The sequence below is a fragment of the Ambystoma mexicanum genome, chromosome 4q, assembly GCF_040938575.1.
Source record: "Ambystoma mexicanum isolate Mex_15411 chromosome 4q, UKY_AmexF1_1, whole genome shotgun sequence".
Taxonomy (NCBI): domain Eukaryota; kingdom Metazoa; phylum Chordata; class Amphibia; order Caudata; family Ambystomatidae; genus Ambystoma; species Ambystoma mexicanum.
In genome coordinates, this window is record NC_090928.1 from 623,053,304 (window position 1) to 623,073,114 (window position 19,811).

At 45.9% G+C, this 19,811-nt stretch overlaps 1 protein-coding gene across 2 annotated transcripts in view; it reads left to right on the forward strand.

Moving 5' to 3' along the window:
• Window positions 1–19,811, forward strand: part of LOC138467869 (N(4)-(Beta-N-acetylglucosaminyl)-L-asparaginase-like) — a 601,150-nt gene that overhangs the window by 293,567 nt on the left and 287,772 nt on the right. The gene's annotated exons all lie outside the window — the stretch shown is intronic.

Sequence of the window (19,811 nt, forward strand, 5' to 3'; positions counted from 1 at the left end):
AAATTGTAAACTGGTTGATTACCTATTTAAAGCATCTCTTCTTTTTCCTTATAGTCAGTTTTCCACCAAATGCAGAGAGTTGTATATTTTGTTATTGTGGCATTATTTCTATTTTTAGGACTGTTAAAAAGTACTTGCTAATGATATGATGCATGCTGGGGAAGAGTGAAGGTATGCAAGGCATGAAGTGAAAACCACTTGGTAGTCTGTTTTGTATTTCGGTCTACTTACACTAAATAGTCCCTGCTTTGAAAGTGGCCATTGTGAGAAACTCATGGTGACAACAAGAAAGACAGACACAAGTGATCACAGTTCAAGGGTGTTTATTGAAAAGTGAATACTGCATGCAGGTTGGAAAACGCCTAATCTAAACCTATATCTGAGATGGGAGCAAGCGTCGACCATCAAATGAAAAATAAGGGCGTCCTAGTGGCGTTGTGTCAAAATAAAAGGCCTATACTAAGAAGCATATTGCCAAACCCCACAACTAATACAAAAAGGGGTGTGAGATAGTTCTCAAGAAAAGAAAGAAGTGTTCTTAAATAATATGTCAAGATACAGTAGCCTGGGCCTCCCTTGCCCACTTTTTGTGCACGGAGTAAGATGGGAGTTTGGAGCACAGTACAGTTTCAGGCTTCTCTAGCACAAGACAACAGTTCTAATGGCAGCTCTCAGGACACACTCTTGAGCTTTTAGCTATCAGGACCGTCGATGGCCAAATCTCTTTTCACTTGAAAGCCTTTTGCCTTTGAGGACCTGACGTGTTCAACTAACAAAAACAAAAGTTCCTTTAACAAATTAAACTTTGTTTCCAATGTTCGTTGGGTGATGGGTTGTCCCATGGGCCCCCCTTTTCTGGGCACTGACCCCTCTCAATTGTTTTCCACAGTTTCACTTCGGGTGATAGTTTTACCCCTGGATCCACCTCTTCTGGGCGCTGACCCTTCACGTATCGTGTTTCTCAATTTATCTGTCAGTTCTTTTCTTACTTGACGTTTGGATGATAGCTTCACCCCTGGATCTCCCTCTGCCGGGCTCGGACCCCTCTTGACTGGCGGCACTCGGATGATGGTTTCACCCCTGGGTCTCCCTCTGCTGGGCTCGGACCCCTCTTGACTGCCTCTTGGGTGAGGGCTTCACCTCTCTTACATCTCAGCTGGATCTCTCTTATTCGGTCTTGGACCCTTTTCTTCTCTTTAGCGGGATTCACTTCCCGTGTTTTCTTAATGCCTTTTCAAACAGTTCATAGTGGACATCCCTCTGTCGGGCATATGTCTGTCAACACTCTGTTTCCTGGTACTTTAGACTTTGCCCCTCTCGTCGGCATCCCTTGGTTGGGTTCACTTCTGCTGACTTCACATTCACAATTGCTTGCGGTATTCACCTCCCTTTCGTTCACACTGCTTGTAGATCAAAGTCTTTCGATTGTACACAGATTTTGCTTGACCCTTAGTATGACCACTTTGACCTATTCCGCTGGCTCTCCTCTGGCCTTCTGGTATCTGGAGTTTCTCTCATATGGGGCTCGACCAAAGTCTCTCGAGTTAGCACCCATGTGGTGCTGGTTTCCCTCTGCAGCTGGTCTACCCTTAACACTTTACAGTTCTTTCAAAGTTCGTTGAACATGGTTTTCCCTTTCGACTAACCGGCTGTGATGAACCGCCTGGCTTTTCTTCTTCATTGCAGCCAAGGCCGGTAATACGGTCGCGGGAGCTTCCATCGCTCCTGCTTAACGGCGTAGGCTTGCCCTGTGTACCATTGATATTTGCTGCAAGACGTGTGCTATTGTTTGCCATCTTAGGCTCTCTTCGATGAAGATTCCACGGGTCTGGGGCGAAAAGGGAAAGGTCACTTCACTCCTCGCCACCCTCTTGATTCCTGCCACCCTTCTCCTTCACTTGAACTGCCGCACCCGATTAGTCATCTCGTCATACTGTTTGCCATGCTCGCCTTGCTCGTACTGTGCTCTCTTGCTCCACCTTTTATCCCTGTGGGGAAGGGAAAGAGCTGTGGGGTGCCTGTGGTTCTGATCGATTGCCTGACATTTCCTGACCCTTGTATTGGGACATGTCAGGTAAGCAGCTCTGGTGTTAGTCCATTGTTCTTTGTGTTGTGCAAAAGTGTTCTTGTCGGAAAAGGGGGTGGGTAGTGGTTTTGAATGTTCTACGTCAGAGGAGGGGGAAAAGGTGTCAAAGGTAGGGGGATAAAGTGTCTCACCCATCGGTGTCCCCCTCCTCAAGGACCCCCCATCCAGGTATTCCTCCCTCACTGGTCCACCCCCAGGAACTGGATCCAATAGCGATGGCCGTGTCCTGTCCACCTGTTTTCCTTGAGTTTTGGACAGGGAGACACCTTCAGGTTTCTCACACCATTGACATGGTTTTCAACCATACCCCACTAGCCAGTGCTTTACCTGCATCCCAGAGGCAGTTTATAATACCCGCTTGGGGCTATCAGGTTTTGCAAAAAATATGTAGTACTTATACCTAACACACAGATTCAGAGAGAGTTGGTAAGCATCTCTACACTGCGGCAAACAATCCCTCTGCTCTTGGGCACATGGCACATTTACTGCCGGTCAGCAGTATTGTTTTGGCCCTAACATTGGCGCTCAGGTGAACCTTCCCTCTTGTGGTAGATCTAAGAATGTCCCTGCATGGTTTTAATTAGACCACCAATAGTCCATGGACACTTTGAGTACCAAGTTATGCCAATTGGTTTGTCCAATGCCTCTCAGTATTTCAAAGGTTATATATCCAGATACTTCAAGGTCCATATCTTTCCAGATACTTCATGTCCGTTTGTTGTTGAGTCTAAAGCCTCTTGATTGGGCAGTCAGAGCAATTTTAAAACAAAAACAAGACAAAGGAGAAAAACATTAGCTGGATTATCTCTCACGAACATTAACAGACTTAAATGTCTCTAGAACTCAAAATGCTCTGACACATTCAGTTGGTATATACTATGTAAGGATGCAGAAGGAGGAGACTGACACACAGGTGGCATAGTGATTGCTATAGATTTTTACTTGAGATGAAAATAAAAGTAAACCTATCCCTCCCTATATTTATGAGGGATTTCTCTGCCTCAACTAAAGTGCTAATGGGTCGGTCAAGATGTCTGAGAAACTTAACAAGTCCACCGTCCTGTGCCAGAATGTCCCTATCTATGCCCCCTGCATTTATAACTAAACAGTTGTACCAACGTTTTTGGTCCAGGAGAATGACTCCCTCCTCCTGAAATGGGTCGCACAGTTCTGGTGGTAAGTTCTCCACCACGGGGAATGACTCCTTTCCCCTGGTTTTAGTACTTCACAAACAAACAAAAGGGTTGCAGATCCTCTGACACTGTGTCAGAAAGTTCCATATTTTGTATCTCTGGGGGAATGACCCCCTTCCCTTGGACTATTGAATTGATCCTTCTTGTGGGTTCAATTGCCAGGAGAATGACTCCCTTCTTGGGGCCTTCTCAGACTTTGCTCACACAGTTCGCAACACCAGGGGGAATGACTCCCTTTCCCTGGCATATTTCAGGCTTTATTTCAGGGTTCACCCAAAAAGGCCGATAAAAATTGTTTGAATGTGTGATTTGGCTGAAAAGTCCGCACGGCCGAAAAGTTTGACCAAACCACGCATTCAGTGCTGGGGGCTGCACTTGCTCACTATATTGTGAGCAGGGGTTGCGGGAGTGTCCCCCGCAGTCATCCCAAAAACCAAAAAAGAAGGCTGCAGGGGTGTCCCCCACAACCCCGCTCACTATACTGTGAGCGGGAGTTGCAGGGGTGTCCCCCGCAGCTCTCCCAAAAAAAAAGGAAAGGACCCTGCTGAGCTGTTCCCAATCATGGAAGTGAAAGGGAACAGGCGTCGCAGGGACCAGCGAGTCCGAGGCAAAGTAACTAGGGGGGTGTGGGTGGGGGCGTGTTGTTGGTATGGGTGGGGGTGTGGGCAGGGGTTTGGCAAAGTCGGAAATGTTCAGGGGAGAAAAGACTTTAGGTTATTTTCTCCCTCGAACATTTGTAACTTGGTCTTTCAACCCCAAACCAGTTCACAACACCAGGGGGAATGACTCCTTTCCCCTGGCCTTTGAGACAAAGCAAAGATTCAATTGTGGTCAGCGTCCCAGACCCCAGTTTCTCCTCTTCCCGCAGGAGTACTTGGTGCACTCTCCTGTCAAGTACTGCAACATGGAAGATGGTTTGTAATCTTCTTTTCTAGTGGGTGAGGGTCGGTTCCAGACCCATACTTCTCTGTGCTTGGTTTTGGCAGACCTGGTTCACTCTCCTGCCACGAGAAAATTGACTTACTTTCAATGTACTCTTTCTTACTGTTAGTTTCAGCAGTAGTTTGCAACCAACCACTGTGCCGAGGAAGATGTCTCCTGAGTCACTCTCTCTTATTGTTAACTTCATCAGTGGTCTGCGACCAACCACTGTGCTGAGGAAGATGACTCCTGAGGCTCTCTCTCTTATTGTTAACTACTTCTGTCAAACCCGGTCCCCACCCAGGCTTTCTCTCCCGTTACCTTTCTTCTGGGAACTCTTTGACTGTTCCTGATGGGACTGCAGGTCTTGGCTTGGGCTGTTTCCTTCAGCTCTTTGCGCACCTCTGTGGCTCTGCTGTAGGTTGTTGATGGCAGTCACAGCATTGTCACAGCATTGTTCTGCGACCATTCAATCCACCCCTTTCGGGTCACGCCACAGCCCTTCAGCTTCCAGCTCTGCGTCAGACTTGTTCCATGCCACTGGGTCAAGGATTTCCCTCTCCAACCTCTGGACATGGGGAGCAGGCTGCCCATGGCTTCCTTGCCAACTTCTCGTTGAACTTCCCCGGCTGGATTGCGTCTCGTGCTGGTAGGTTGTATCCATTTTTGAAGTCCTTTGTCTATTCCTATATCGGTTTGTTTGCAATGTTTGGCATTAGGATTGAAGTCCTTCTTCAATGTTTTTGGTCCTTCGATCTTAATTCCTCTACACCTCCGCCTCATCCCAGTACTTCTATCATCAATCTCCCTTGGATATTCCATGCTCTCCCTCGTCTCAGTAAAAGTCAAGCCTATGGCCCTACACAGGTATATGTGTCGGTTAGATGTGTGATTAGGGTTTACAGAGTGGGTAGATGTGCCGGGTGTTGGTTGAGGTTTGTCATACCGCATTTCCCCCAGATGGCCATCCTTGTGCCTAAAGGGGGAGTCTCTCCCCATTATATCCTCCCTTTGATTACCACCCCCAGGGGGACTAACAGATAGCTGCCTCACCTTCCTAGCCTCATGGGAAGGGGCTCCCCCTCAGGGAGAAGTAACAACATCTAAGGATTTGTCACAAAATGTATATATGCAAAGGTATACTCCCATCAAGGAAACATATACTCATCAGAAACAGTCAACCAAAACTATAAGCACGTCCCATTATTAGTAAGAGTCTACATGAATGCCACCACTGTCAGGAAAAGGAATCACCCATGTTCCTTGTGGCAATGTTAGCGTAGATGCCACGTTGCTACTTTCAAGGTGGCACCTGTAATTCCCCTCAGACTGCACTGTTTGCTACGCTGTAGCCTTTTGCAAGATTGTGCCTGTTCCCTCTACGGCAGTCATACACCAAATGTTGTCTCCTCGTAGGTTATATAGAGGCGTCCAGTTAAGAAATGCACATCGCTATGGTTTCGGTGAGCACCAACGCTCCTTGCTGTCCTTCATTCTTCTGTCTCTCTTTCTCCATTCCCTCCTGTGTCCTGCTTTCCCGTGTTCCTTGATGCCATATTCTTCTTGGTGCCTCTCTTTGCCTTATAATCATTCCCTGCTTCCACGGCTGGATTATCCATCATCATTGTCTGCATGCAGTTCTGGGAGCCACTTCTGCTGCTGCATCTCGATCCATCGTACCAAGGGTTTTCTGCCACACAAGGGTTTACATTGAGTGCTTCCTTTAGTTACGTGACACTCCTGTTACTTCTCTGGGGTCAGATTTCTGTACGATAGCATTTGCTAACAACCACTAAGTGTACAAAGAAAACACATCTGCAGGTTAATGCTCCCTCCCATTGTTACAGTTTGACAGTTAGCAACGCCCAATAAAATTAAGGAATACCTCATCATTGACCAATGTTTAACTACTGTGAGGAACCAGGAATGAGATTTGGACACAAGGTCTTCATAGTTTGGATCAAAGACTTTTATTAAAATAAAAGGTGGTTGGAAAATACCTCTCTTTCGATGTTGTAAGAGGTGTTTCCCTACCGAAGACCAAAACTAACGGCCTGTCAATGTCAGAATGTCCAATGCAAAATCGTCTTGTTTCCAAAGTATTCTGGCCCTCACAATCTAAAAATCAACTCTAAGGTGAACAAGGGAAAATGTCTTTGGCCTTCAGTAGTGTACAAATGTTCAAAAAGGAAATACGTAACTCCAACATAAAAGTTCGAGAAGGATACAGTTCCTGGTTCTAGAGGGTGATTCCTTGCCCCTGGATTTCAATTGACTCTATTTTATATTCAAGAATATCAGTTCCTTAAGTTTCTCTTGATCAACAACACAACTGGTACACAAATCAACCTGTCTGTTATTCTGTTTCTTGTTAGGAGACCTGGTGTACCTCCTTGCCAGGTTTTAACTCCTATTCTCTATGGGTTAATAAAGCCCTTTGCTAGTCCTGATATATTCTTCTCAGGACATCGTTCAGTGATGTATTGCATCTACAATGTTCAGCTTGTCCTTGCCTGGTGTACTTCCCTACCAGGGCTTTCTCCTATAACCGCACTTGCAACTGCCTGGTATACTTTCATGCCAGGATTTTCTCATGTACACATACTTGTAACTTGCATTCAACTGGTATACTCTCCTGCCAGGGCTTTTTTTTTTAATTTGTATTCTTGCACCTCTTAGTCTGCCTGCTATAGGCTTCTACCAGGGTTTTGATCATGTGTGCTCTGTGCACACTCACAAACTAGACCGTCCCTTATACTTGTTTTATCTTCCCTTGAATCCGCTTAGTATACTATCCTGCTAGGCCTTCTCTCACAGGTGTACTGCATACACTCACAAACGTGACAATCTCTTATGCTTATTTTGTTTGGCCTTTTCATAAGATGTTCATTTACTCGTTCTTCCTCATGTATTTCATTTATGATTATTTGGTTTTGACAGCTTTGCCTATACACCCCGGTGTCGCCGCTTCCCTCGGGTGCACTCACCAGTTCTTGTTGGCATATGTTAGTTCTTCTGCTGAGAGCCTACAGCAGTCCTACGGCTCTCTGCTCCCTCTGGCTGTTTCTGCTGGTTTTCTGCTTCTCTGTGTCTCGTGACTCCTGCTCGCCTATTCTGTGTCTTCCCAGGCTTACGTGAAGTTAAGTTTTCTTGCAAATACGTGAAGTTAAGTTTGCTTGCAAGTACCGGCGAATGCCCAGAAGCCTTGCAACTGTTTCTGGTGTCCTCGCTGCATACTCTCCCCAGCAATCTGCTCCCTGCTACTGTGTCAGTGAGCCGGTTGGCTCCACCCACTCCCTTCTAGCCCCACGGTGTCTCGGACAGCACTGAGAAAAGCATTGTTCTTCAGCCAGCATTCGCTTGTCAGCTGCTTCGTCAGTTTAAATTTCCCAGTCTCAGGTTTGTCCCTTCAACCACTAGAGCGCAACTTGTGCTGTTGGATTCCAGTGATCCTCATTACTTGGTTCATCCTTTTCATCCCAGTATTCTTGGACTTGTGGTAATGGTAGTCTGTTTCTGATAACTTATATTCAAAATCCAGTAAAGTGTTCTCAGTGATATTAAAAGTAAAGTCAGTTCTTGATGACATATATGTGGAGTTTGCTAAGGTATTTTCAGGCGCATTCCTAGGTGGGTGAGGCATGACAACATGCCATCAAGGCATGGCAGGCTATCTTCAAAAGAAAAAGGAGGATACCATGTCTCATCCAATGATGCCAGGACTCCATCTGAGGGCTGCCTCGCCCATGTGATCCTCTCATAAATAGCCACCCCCAGGGTCATGATCAGGCAGCGGCAGCCATACTCTGACCACATGAGGAGTGGTCACCACCGGGAAAGGAGTGATGAGACCATCGGATTCATCACGCTACGGAGGTCCAAACTCTCAAAACTGAGAACACTACATTAAGACAAATGGTGACGCAAGGGCTTCTGCAGATGAATGCTCCTCCTGGTCCCCTTCCTGGAGGTAAATTTGATGGAACCCCAAAAAGTTAAAAGAACGTTTAGATGCATGCATTGTGCAGTTTACCTTCAAGCATCAATACTTCCCGACTGATAGAAGCAAAGTCAGTAACATGATTTCCAATCTTGCACGTAGTGCACTAGCCGTAGTGCAATAGCCAAGGCCTCCCCTCTTGTTACAACCAACAATTCAGTATTGGATTCATATCCTGGTTTTGTGAACTGCTTAAAAGCAATCTTTGGACGTAATGAACTTACTATGTCGGAACAGGAACACTTGCTGGATTTTAAGTACTGCAGTTCTGGGAACCACTTTTGCTTTTGCATTTCGACCATCACACCAAGGGATTTCTTCCCTTGACTGCTTCCTTTCAATTACATGACCCTCCTGTTACTTCCAGGTGGTCAGATTTCTGTAAGGCTGCATTTGCTGACAACCACTAAGATTACAAGGAAAACGAATCTGCAGGTGAGTGCTCGCTACCATTGTTACAGTTTGACACCCACCCTAGCATCCATACTCTCTTCACTTCTAAAGACAATCTGCAACGTGTGAACTTATTTGAAACTTAACATAGTAAAATTGTACTTGCAATAATGCTAATTAGTAAAACATCCCTGTATTTCTACTGCAGATATAAACCTCTATAAACCTCTGGAAACATCTACTTGCAAATTCCAGCAAGCACCTTAAAAATATGTGCGTAAGAATAAAAAATGCCCAAAGAACTATCCAAGTTGAAAAATGCAACTTTCCAAAATGCATTCCAGGAATCAGTCTTCTCCCTCAGTTCAAAACATAATTCCTTGGTCCATTGTGCTAGCTTTGCCTCCAGTGTAATACCCTTTTCCTAGATAACTGTAAAAACATTTCAAATATAGCCTTCTTATATAGAAATCTGTAAAGTTCCCTCTGTCACACTTGGACTCATTTACCCTATCAAGTGCAGACCTCAATGTGTTTTCATCTATTGTAAACGTGGTCTGGGGAAACCCCCAGTTTAAGCAGAATGGAGGAGCCTGGAAATCCTGCCCTCAATAACGGAAATTGTCATAGTGAAAGTAAAAACCTGCTTTATTAACAATCCACATCAAGCAGGGTCAGCATACAAGCAGTAACATCTTGGAGCTCTGAAAGTGTCAAAGGTCTCCATGCAAAACAATGGTTTAAAAATCAAAAATACGTCATTACTGACGTCATACTACAATCTTGGTTACAAAAGCCTCTGGGGTGGAGGAATTGGTTGAGGGAATTAACTACATATCGAATATATAGTGGTTAGTCTTCTCGTTAGTTATAGCGTATCTGATGGCTCCACCTGAGACCATTTCTGAATTGAGAATAGTGGATACATGTCATCTCTACAAGAAGCTATTGGTTGGAATAATACGTAATGGCATTGGTGGTTTTAATTGGTTGAAATCTTACTGACCACCCTTGGGCAACTGACAGGTCATCAACACATGATCCAAATGGGAGTAGGGGAAGAGAGACCTAGGAACTGTTTTCCTTTCAATTAAAAAAGATACTGGGCCTCATTACAAGCATGCCGGTCTGGAAACAACGGTGCCGGTAAGCTTACCGGCACCATTGTTTCTGTACCGGCATACTACAGGTCTGCTTGCGGGAGTCACTGTGCCCGGCAGGTCTGACCCTGCCAGACACAGCGGCCATGGTGAACAGACCGTAACGGAGGCACTGGCACCGTTTCTAACGGTGCCGGTGCTTCCATGTTCCCCATTCCCATAGAGTCCTATGGTACTCTATGGGAATGGGGATTAACAGAATTCTCGGCGCCTGACTTCCCAGCCGCCGGGGTTGTAATACCCCGGTGTTACCGGTAAGCCAGGCGCCAGTAATCTTTTTCGTGTCTGGCGGCAACCCGCCGGTATCACCGGCAGGGTTACAGCCAGACCTGTAATGAGGCCCACTGTCCCTTAGTCCTAGGCCATCAGCCAGATGACATCTTTGTAGTTGGCCTTGCTTGGCTCTGCCTTTCTGAGAATGTGTGGCGAGTCGAAGCAGGTGCCTGTCTGTGTCTGTGGATAATGAATAGACATTGTTCTTGAATTATGGATCACGTGTCGGGGACCATGTTCTGAATTATTTCACCCTGCATTTACTGAGAGTTTAGCTAATATGAGTAAGCATGTTATTACTTTTCTGGCCACTGCAGACTTAGTTAATCCGTACTTTATGAAGGGTTTAGCTTATAATTACTCTGCAACTGGCCTTCAAAGGCTGGTTGTTCTTTAATTAATCTTAGAGAAGTATGCATTGTGCCATGGGAATTTTTATCTCGCGTTCTCTTTTGAGCCGTTCAACCGCTCCCTAATTTCTCAGTAACCTTGGAAGGGTCTGCACAGCTACTTGTCAGTGCCCCACATGGGTCTGTATTTCAGTAAATTCAGGCAAGTTTCATGAAGCCTCGAGGCCTTTCATTAATTTCAATGCTTGTTGCTGCTTTCATTTTTAAAAAGATGTCTGCCCATTACTGCAGCGTTTCTATGTTAATGAGCTATATACGTATATCATTTGTGTTGCATTTCAGCTTATACATTGCTTATTTTATGTTCTTTGTGTCTTTATGGTTGCAAGTGATATTCTTCGTGTACAAATGCATATTTAACCTAGTGGCTGCGTTTCTTCATGGTGATTGCATAATTTCTTTGTGCCTATTGCATGTGCTTGTCAGTTAACAGTGAGTTTGCTTATTCTCACCATCTTTAGTTACATCAGGTCCAGTTCCTCCCGTATCTGCCTGGAACAAGGCTGATATGGCCTGCTTAGTGAATTGCGTTTCTCACTTATGCAATATTGTGGTGGGGGAGGGGCCATAGCTATGAATGACGTATTCATCTGCCTTTCAACATTCCCTCCTCTGGTCGAGTCCTCGGAGCTTCCCTGACTCCTGATTATCGGCGTAGGCTTGTCCCGGGTACCATTGACATCTGCTCCAAGACACTTGTGCTATTGTTTGCGGTCTTAGTATCTCTTCCATGAAGGTTCCACAGGTTTGGGACAAAAAGGGCAAGGTCACTTCTCTCAGCACCCTCTCGATTCCTGCCGCCTTTCTCCTTTGCTTGAACTGCTGCACCTGATTAGCCGCCTCATTGTGCTGTCTGCCATGCTCGCCTTGCTTATACTGTGCTCTCTGGCTCCACCTTTTATCCATCCCTGTGGGGAAGGGAAAGGGCCATCAGGTGTGTGTGCTTCTGATCAAATGCCTGACTTTGCCTGACCCTTGTATTGGGACATGTCAGGTAAACAGCTCTGGTGTTAGTCCTTTGTCCTTTGTATCGGGTGAAAGAAAATGTGTCGAAGGAAGGGGGATACCGCGTCTCACCGGTCGGTGTCCCACTCCCCGAGGACCCCCATCCAGGTGATCCTCCCTCCGTGGCCCACCCCCAGGAACTAGATCTAATAGTGAGGCCAACTGGATGACAGAACCCCGGGGACTAGTTAGGGAGACACCTTCAAGTTTCTCACAGTTCCTTGGGGTCTCTTTCATTGCGGTATTTAGGCACTGCAATAGCTTATGGTCTGTTTCTCTAACTACTCTTTGATTCAGGGCATGGAAGATATATTGTGGCACTTTATCTTTCCTCTGGGGGTCTTTCATCCTTTCTTTTGTTTTTATGTAGCTGTCTTCATACAGGAACGTCTCCTTTGATATCCATCATAGGGTAGCCCGGTTTCCTTGAAACTGTCTGCTAGTTGTGCAAAGTGCTATGTGGGTTAGACACTGTGCTCTGTGTGCTGATATATATGTTGTTATAAAAACTCTGGACACACTCATGGCATAGGGGATAAATGAGCATACATTACAGCTCTCATCAGAAGTGTCTTTCCCCAATCGGGTCATGTGCTGGTTCCACAAATTATTAGTAACTTGGAATTGGTCATATAAGCGTTCATGTGCTCAAAGTCATCCAGAATACTACTTTTGAGTCTTTTTTTCACGTAGTAACTGCAGGGAATTCTTGGGTGATCATTTCATTTGTCATCGTAGTGGGGGTTATATTTCTGTACACTGGTTTGGACACAAAAGGGCCAGTGCGTGTAAAGACAAAGAGGAAGTGGAAACACTAAAACATCTAGTGCTAAAATGTCCAAAGACAAGACAAAACAGAGATAAATACCTGCATTCCTGCCTGCAAGCGGCGGTCACTCTAGACGAAGAGGCTGTGTGGAATAGGCCAATCTCAGGAGAAACAACGAGATGGACAATTACAATGGTGAAGTTAATAGAACTAGCCTTGGAAACAATCACCAACTCATTGAGCGAACAGGCTGAACTAAGAATAACAGCATTGGAGGGGGTTGAGCCATCGATGTCCCTTTAATCAGACTAGTAGTAGATGAACGTCCACGTGATCCAAACCCGAGACCAATGTTCGAGCTTCATCTGTTGTCCACACAGCTAAAGAAATATGGAATTGGCGTTGAATTGTCTGAAAAGAAAAAAGTCTTTGTAAAAATCGTAAAAATCTTTTCGATTAAAGTCAAGTAACAAAAAAAAAAAAAAGGGCCAGTGCTCTTAATGCATTGGGAATAATTAAATAGAGGATGCAAAATTTACATTTGTTACTAAAAGTATTATTACCAACGTATCCACTTTGTGTAAATAACCACGTGCATTATTACGACTCTGAGCCAAAAGCGAATATGAAACAAAATTGAAAAGTCACATTTTTCCTTTCCCTCCCAAAGTCTCTTTTGTTTCTTCAGAAATGTCAGTGTTCACAGAAAAAATTGTATCAAAACAGCAAGAAAAATCTTTTAAAAAATAAAATACATTTTAAGGTTCACTAGAACAACAACAAGGGTTTTATTTCTCACTCCTAAAGCAGGATACGTGTTCACTAAATGAGATAAAGCAATAAGAAATATAACTGTGAGAGGAAGCATTTAGTGTATATACTTTTCTTCTCGAGTGCTACTCTTTGTTTTATGCAGGTGTGATTAGGAAAAGTGTCCACTACATCTCCTCTGTTGCTGTATATGAACAACAAGGAACACTGTCTCTTTATAATTCTGATTGCTTGTTTGTCTTAGTGACCAATCTTGTCTGGCTGCGTCTCATCTCTTCATCTCCAGATTCAGGGTATTGTTCCAGTGGGGTCTCTTCTTTGTAGGGTTTGTTGTCACTGAAGTGAAGCCACGCCTGCCTTCCATGCACCTTCACAGCCGTTGGTGCCACTTCTTTCACGATGAAGAGTCCTTCAAATCTCGGCTTATGCCAGCGCCTTATGAAGCTCTGGCAAAGTACCATGTCACCTGCATACAGAGAAAGCTATTTTAAAACTGTTGTGATATCAGTTTGTTTGTTGTCTTCCTCAGTCTTCTTTGACCTCCCCTGCCATGTACGAAGCTGTCAAGACATAAAAGTAACATTCTCTGTCATAGCAGCCAAATAATCATGTATTTCAGTTCTCAATACATTTGAAACACTATGGGCATCAGTTTGTGCTCTAGTGGGAGGAGCAAGAGGTACACGCATACAGCGTCCTGTCACCAGCTCGTGAGGAGTCAGGTGGTGGTCTGAGCCTGGCTGATTTTGTAATGCAAATAGGCCTAAGTATAGGCAATGGAGCCATCCTTTTTTCACAGTCGCTTTTAGTTTGGCAATATGTTCCTTTAGGAGGCCATTGAGGCACTCACAAAAACCATTTGCTTGTGGGTGGTAAGTGGAAGAGAATTTGTGCTTAATACCCAACAGAATTGTAATGTGCTCAAAGTCTTCATTTACAAAATGCGGTCCAATGTCAGACCGGAGCACGTCACACGCTCCCCACCTCTGGAAGACCTCATGTACAAGGAACTTCGCAGCACATGTGGAATCAGGATTTGCGGATGGACCGCCTTTGATCCAGCAGGAAAAGTGACATACGACTACTAGCATACAACTGTAGCCGTTACGCAAATAGTCGACATGCAAATGCTGGAAGGATCCAATAGGACAGCGTATTGCTCCTCTCACTTTTCGCAACGTGTGCTCAGCAGTATGCTGCTGACAAGTCAAACAATTCACAATGAAGTTGGCAACGTGCTCTGCCAGATTGGGTACAAACCAGCCTTCCGAGATCAAAGCTGCAAGACACTCTTGTGTTATATATGCTGGGTGATGTAGTTGATGTAATGCTACTTTATGTAACAGTGGTAACTCCGTTGAGGTTATCAATTCCCAAAAAGGATATTTAGAGAAAACACTAACCTGATCGGATGCCAATGTGTTCAGAGCAGCAACAGCAGAAGAGAATTAATCCCCCCGGAATCCCTGTTCCCCCTAGTACCGAACATAAAAGAATCAGTAAGGGGAAACACGGACCCCAGGGAAACCTTCTGGGGAAGAAAACCCTGAAGATCTTGAATCAGTCTTCTTGTAGGGACTTCAGGACTGGTGGTCTCTCAGGATGGCCCTTCTCTAAGTGGCGAGTGGAAAGAGACCTACAGGACGAGACTAACAGGTAAGTATACGGAAAGCAGAATGAAGGGTAAATAGATGAGGAAAGTACCAAACTAACTTTGGAGATGGCTGTAGCTAAATCCTTCGAATGGATATTCCCGGGCAGTCGTAGGAGTGGTATTCCAAAGAAGAGGGTAACAACTGAAACAAGGAGGATGGTAAGTGTGGTTCTAAACAAAGAAAAGAAAGACCAAATGTAGGAATTGGACTTACTTCCGAAAGGCGGGGCTTCTGACTACAGCGGAATATCAAATGGAGAGCCCTGCTTGAAGAAAGGAGGGGATTCCCTGGACTGAACGAAGGAGAGGAAGTGAACAGGCCAAGACGGGATACAATTCTATAACAAAAAGGAGTGTTAGAGAGAGTTGACTAGCTGTCGATAGAATAGGGTTTGAGGTTCTGAATCGTAGCAAACTTACGGAGCATCACATTCAGCAGAAGCGACGCGTTGAAGCGGAGTTCCGGGTTCTTTAAGAGGGATCAGATGACTGATCACGTGTTCTTGACGGCAACGTGAAACAACTAGACTGCTGGCATAGGATTCTCTTGCTATATCGGAGTTTCCTCAAATCATAGCTCCACACAGGGACCAATGCCGCCTAATCTGCCATCGGCGAAAAGGTGTAACACTTTAAGTAATCCCAAGGGCATAACTGGTTTTCCGGTGCTGTCCTGCCACCACATTGCATCTGTGGGGGACAATGTGCACCTCCTTCATTTCCACAATCCTTGCTCTTCTGGTGGTGGCCTTCCCTGTAGTTCAATAATTTGGGCTATGAGTAGTGTATTAAAGTCTTCTTTCATTACCATGTTTCGTGCTCATGTGTATTTATTTGATCCAGTATAAAATTCAGATATTTCAGGGAAAATACGCAGTCCTTTTGGCTTCTAAATCAGCAGCTTTTTTGCCACCAGAAATTAAATCTGTACATTTATTGTGGGCTGCGCACTTCACCACAGTGATGGCCGATGGGAGTTGAAGTGCATTTATGAGCTTCTCCAATAGTGGCGCATGTTGCACTAACCTGCTGCCTGCGCGAATGAAGCCACCCCTCTTCCATTGTGAGAGTTCTGCGTGTACTGTTGACATTACATACACCGTTATCACCTCCTCTTCATGCGTTTCAAGTATCAAAATGAGCGCTACAAGTTCTGCTGCTTGTGCCGAAAAAAATGCAATGGCAACCTCGCACTTGCCACTTTCTCAGAGTTGCTATTCAACCTTGCTTGTACCACTGCAGTCCCAGTGTGCCTTACACCTGTGCTTTGATCAATTGATGAGGACCCATCAATGAAGAGGATTGTCACCCCTCCTAGGGCATTTTCTTTAACGTGTAGTATCTCATCGCGATATTCAGTGTACAGTAAAGCGTGTTGTCCCCTTCCTCTACTGGCTCTGCTATGAATTTTGCTGGATTCACTACTCTGCAGCTGACAATTTTGATCACTGTGTTTGATACAATTACCTCTTAACCAGAGGCTCTCTGTGTGGCTAATGTGCCTTTAGGCTTTTCAAGAATTTCAAACAAGGTATGCTCAACATATAACGTTACTGCGCAACCCATTGTGAAGCTAGAAGATTTCCCAATTGCACAGCTTGCTGCCTTAATTGCTTGTTCACATGGATAATTACCTATCATCACTGGATCAAAGATCTGACTGTAGAAGGCTAATGATGTGTGTCCCATGTTAGTCTTTTGTGCGAGGACTGCTGTCAATACTACTCCATTGGAGTGGGAGAATAAAAATAATTCTGCACTGTAATCTGTCATTTCACCTGTCCAGGATATGTCACTGTTGTCCTTCTGTGTTTCCTTGAGTTCTTTTAATAGTGGTCTGACATATGTACTATAGTCAAAGACCCATGCTCTACAATAATTGCAAATGCCCAAAAATAGCTGCATCTCCTTCACTGTTTTTGGTCTGCCTGTTTTCATAATCGCTTCTGCTCTTTCAGGGGTCACCTTTCTTCCTTCATAGGATATTAGCTGACCTATATACAGGACTTCTTTCTGGCAGTATTGTAATTTCTCCTTGTCTACGTTGTACCCCTTCTATGTATGTTTCCACTTGGTCCCACGATAGGAAAACAAAGTCAAGTTCAAGGATTCTTCATAGAGGGGGATCGTAAAGAATGCATTCTTTAAATCAATCACAGTAAAATATGTAGCTTTAGACGGAATATTGCACAATATTGTGGCGTGGTCGGATCCAATGGGAACTCTGCTTTAACAATATTGTTCACGGGGCATAAATCCTGAATTAATCTACACAACCCGGCCATCACCTTTTTTACTGGGTACTTTGAGAAACCTGAAGGCACTCTCACACTTACTCTCCAGGGTTTAGGTGGCCAGGGAAGGACCATAGCTTTTGGATCCCGATCCTAGGGCTGGGCTAGCGAGGGAGGATCAACTGGGCGGAGGGTCCTTCGATATTGGGGAGAGGGTGCCCAAATCCTACTTTTCCCCTTGCAGTCAGACCAAGTACTGAAAAGAAGAAGAAACCCCAAGAGTAATAAAGATATCGTGTAGGAAACACCACTATAGCACTGAGATAAAGAAGAGGGTGCCTGAAGGCTATAGAGCTGAAGGTCAGGCATGTCCTGTTAATTGGATTCATTGTGGTCAGGCAATTCAGCCTGGGTCTTCACACCTGCGACCTGTTAGAGATCACAGGTGCATAAAAGGTGGAGTCAACAAACAGCAAAGGAAGTGAGAAGCCTGTGGTGTGTCAGAGGGGCAGGAAAGTCCAGCACAGCCTGTGAGAAACTGGAGGGGAACGGAATTCTGAGAAGCTGGAGAAAGGCAGTATAACAGAGTATCACTGCGTGGCGAGGGAGCTGTGTCTCCAAGGTGCCGGTGAGCGCGAGAGAAGAGAGCTGTGAAAACAGGCGGTCCCTATGTTGTGGCTGAGTGGTGCTCGTTCCCTGACTGAAACAACGGTCTAGGGGTGTCTGCGGGGCACAGTGAGATTCTAACTGTACGAACCAAGAAACTGGGAAAGAACCATTCGAGGGGATTGGGTCCTCCGACGTATTCCATACGTAGTCCATATCTATGACAGTAATCACCACAGCTGTGCTGGTTCAGAAAATCTTTTTTTTTTTAAACTTTGGTTTTATTAGCATTTTTAAAAACAAAAACACAAAGAAACAAAAAATGCATAAACCCCAAACCCCCCCTATCATGGTCCCCCCCCTACTCCCCCACCAAATTCAATTCAAACATAACAACTGCAAGGTAACCAGACTTTCATCCCGTACCCTCTGTCTTTGAAGTGACGCGACAAGTGACCCGCGTTATAGCTGGCTTGAGGCCGATGTCGCCCCGGGTCGTGGGAACCCCCCACTGGGTGTATACCTGTTCAGAGATGATCGCGCCCCAGCCACCCGGGGGTGCTGTCCCAACACTAATGGATGTCCCATCCCCATGTCTGCTGGACCCCATACCAGTCTGTGAGAATCGAACAAGAGTCATTGTTCACCAAGGCAGTCAATTTGTCCATCAGAAACATATTCTTGAGTTTTTTCATCCACTCGTCTTTGGAAGGCGTTTCCGGGCTCTTCCATTTCTGGGCCAGGGCCACTCTGCCAGCTCTCAACATAGTTTCCACCATCCTTGGGTACCGGTACAGTTCCGCCTCCTCCGGGGGGAGGCCCAGCAGCATGGTCAGCGGATTGAGGGGAAGAGAGACCTCCGTTACCTCCGCTATCCAGTCCTTCACGGATTCCCAGTAGGACTGCACTTTCGGGCATAGCCACCACATGTGGCCTCTGGTCCCTGCCTGGCCACAGCCCCTCAGACAGTCTGGTGACACTCCTGTGAACATTTTCGAGAGTTTTGTCGGATCTCTGTGCCATCCCTGCAGGATTTTAAAATTATGTTCCATGTCCGAGGTGAACAGATTGCCATGAAACGATATCCTAAAAGTGCTAGCCCAGGAATCCTCAGATATCTCCTCACCCGCCAGATCATTCCAGAACCCACGGAAACCTCTCCTAACCTGAAGGTTATGGGTGTTGAGGACTGTGTACATGCAGGAAACCGCGCCCTTTCTGGAAGTTGCCGAGTCGAGGAGTTTCTCGAAGGGAGTCAAATGTCTCCGCAGGTTTGGGCCCCATGCGGGGTTGCTGAGGGTACCCTTAAGACGCAGGTATTCGAATATGGAGAGGGTCCCACCTCCTAGCCCATCCCTGAGGTCCTCATAACTCAGGAACTCGCCCTCCCTGAATAGTTGGCCCGCCCATTCCAAGCCCTCGTCGGACCAGCTCTGGGATTGACTAAACCCTCTGCTGCCCAATTTCAGAAGGGGCCCCCACAAGCAGGTCTTAGGGGGCGGCCAAGATGAAAGATGAGCTGTTCGAGGGCACTCCTTCCAGATCTCCCAAAGAACCCCCAGGGTCGGGTGGGACAGTACTTGTTTCGGAATCAACCTACCAGGGGACCATAGGAGGTCTCGGACCTTGAGGGGGTGGACGTCCATGTCTTCCAAATACGACCAATATGTCCGCAGGCCTTCCTTCATGTGTTCTAGGAGGACTCGTAGTTGTGCTGCGTGATAGTATAACTGGAAGTCTGGGAGACCGAAACCCCCTTCCTCCCTTGGAAGTGTCAGGGTGGCCCTGCCGACCCTCGGGGTTCTTCCCTGCCAAATGAAGTCTCGGATCCCTGTATGCAAGTCTATGGCCGTGAAGAGATACAAGAGCCGGGGTAGTATATTCATTTTGACTGCCGTCATCCGGCCATACCAGGAGAGAATCATTTTTCCCCATCTCCCCAGGTCAGTTTTGATTTCGGACAAAATGGGCCCATAGTTGGAAGTTCCCAGTTCCGATAAGTCCCTAGTGAGGAGAACGCAGAGGTATTTTACGTTGTCCTTGCTAACTGCTATCCCGTGAAATCTGGACAAGGGGTCCAGTACCGGATCCACCAGACGCATTGGGAGGAGAAAGGACTTAGTTGTGTTAATCTTCAGGCCCGAGAACCGCCCAAAGGAGCTGACCAGGGACAGAAGGGGAGGGATCGAAGTGGCCGGGTCCACCAGATATGCCAGGATGTCATCGGCAAACAGGGAGAGCTTAAATTCCACCTCCCCCCTTCTAATACCCCTAATGTCTGGGTGGGATCTGATCGCTATGGCCAAAGCCTCCATTGTGAGGACATATAACAGGGG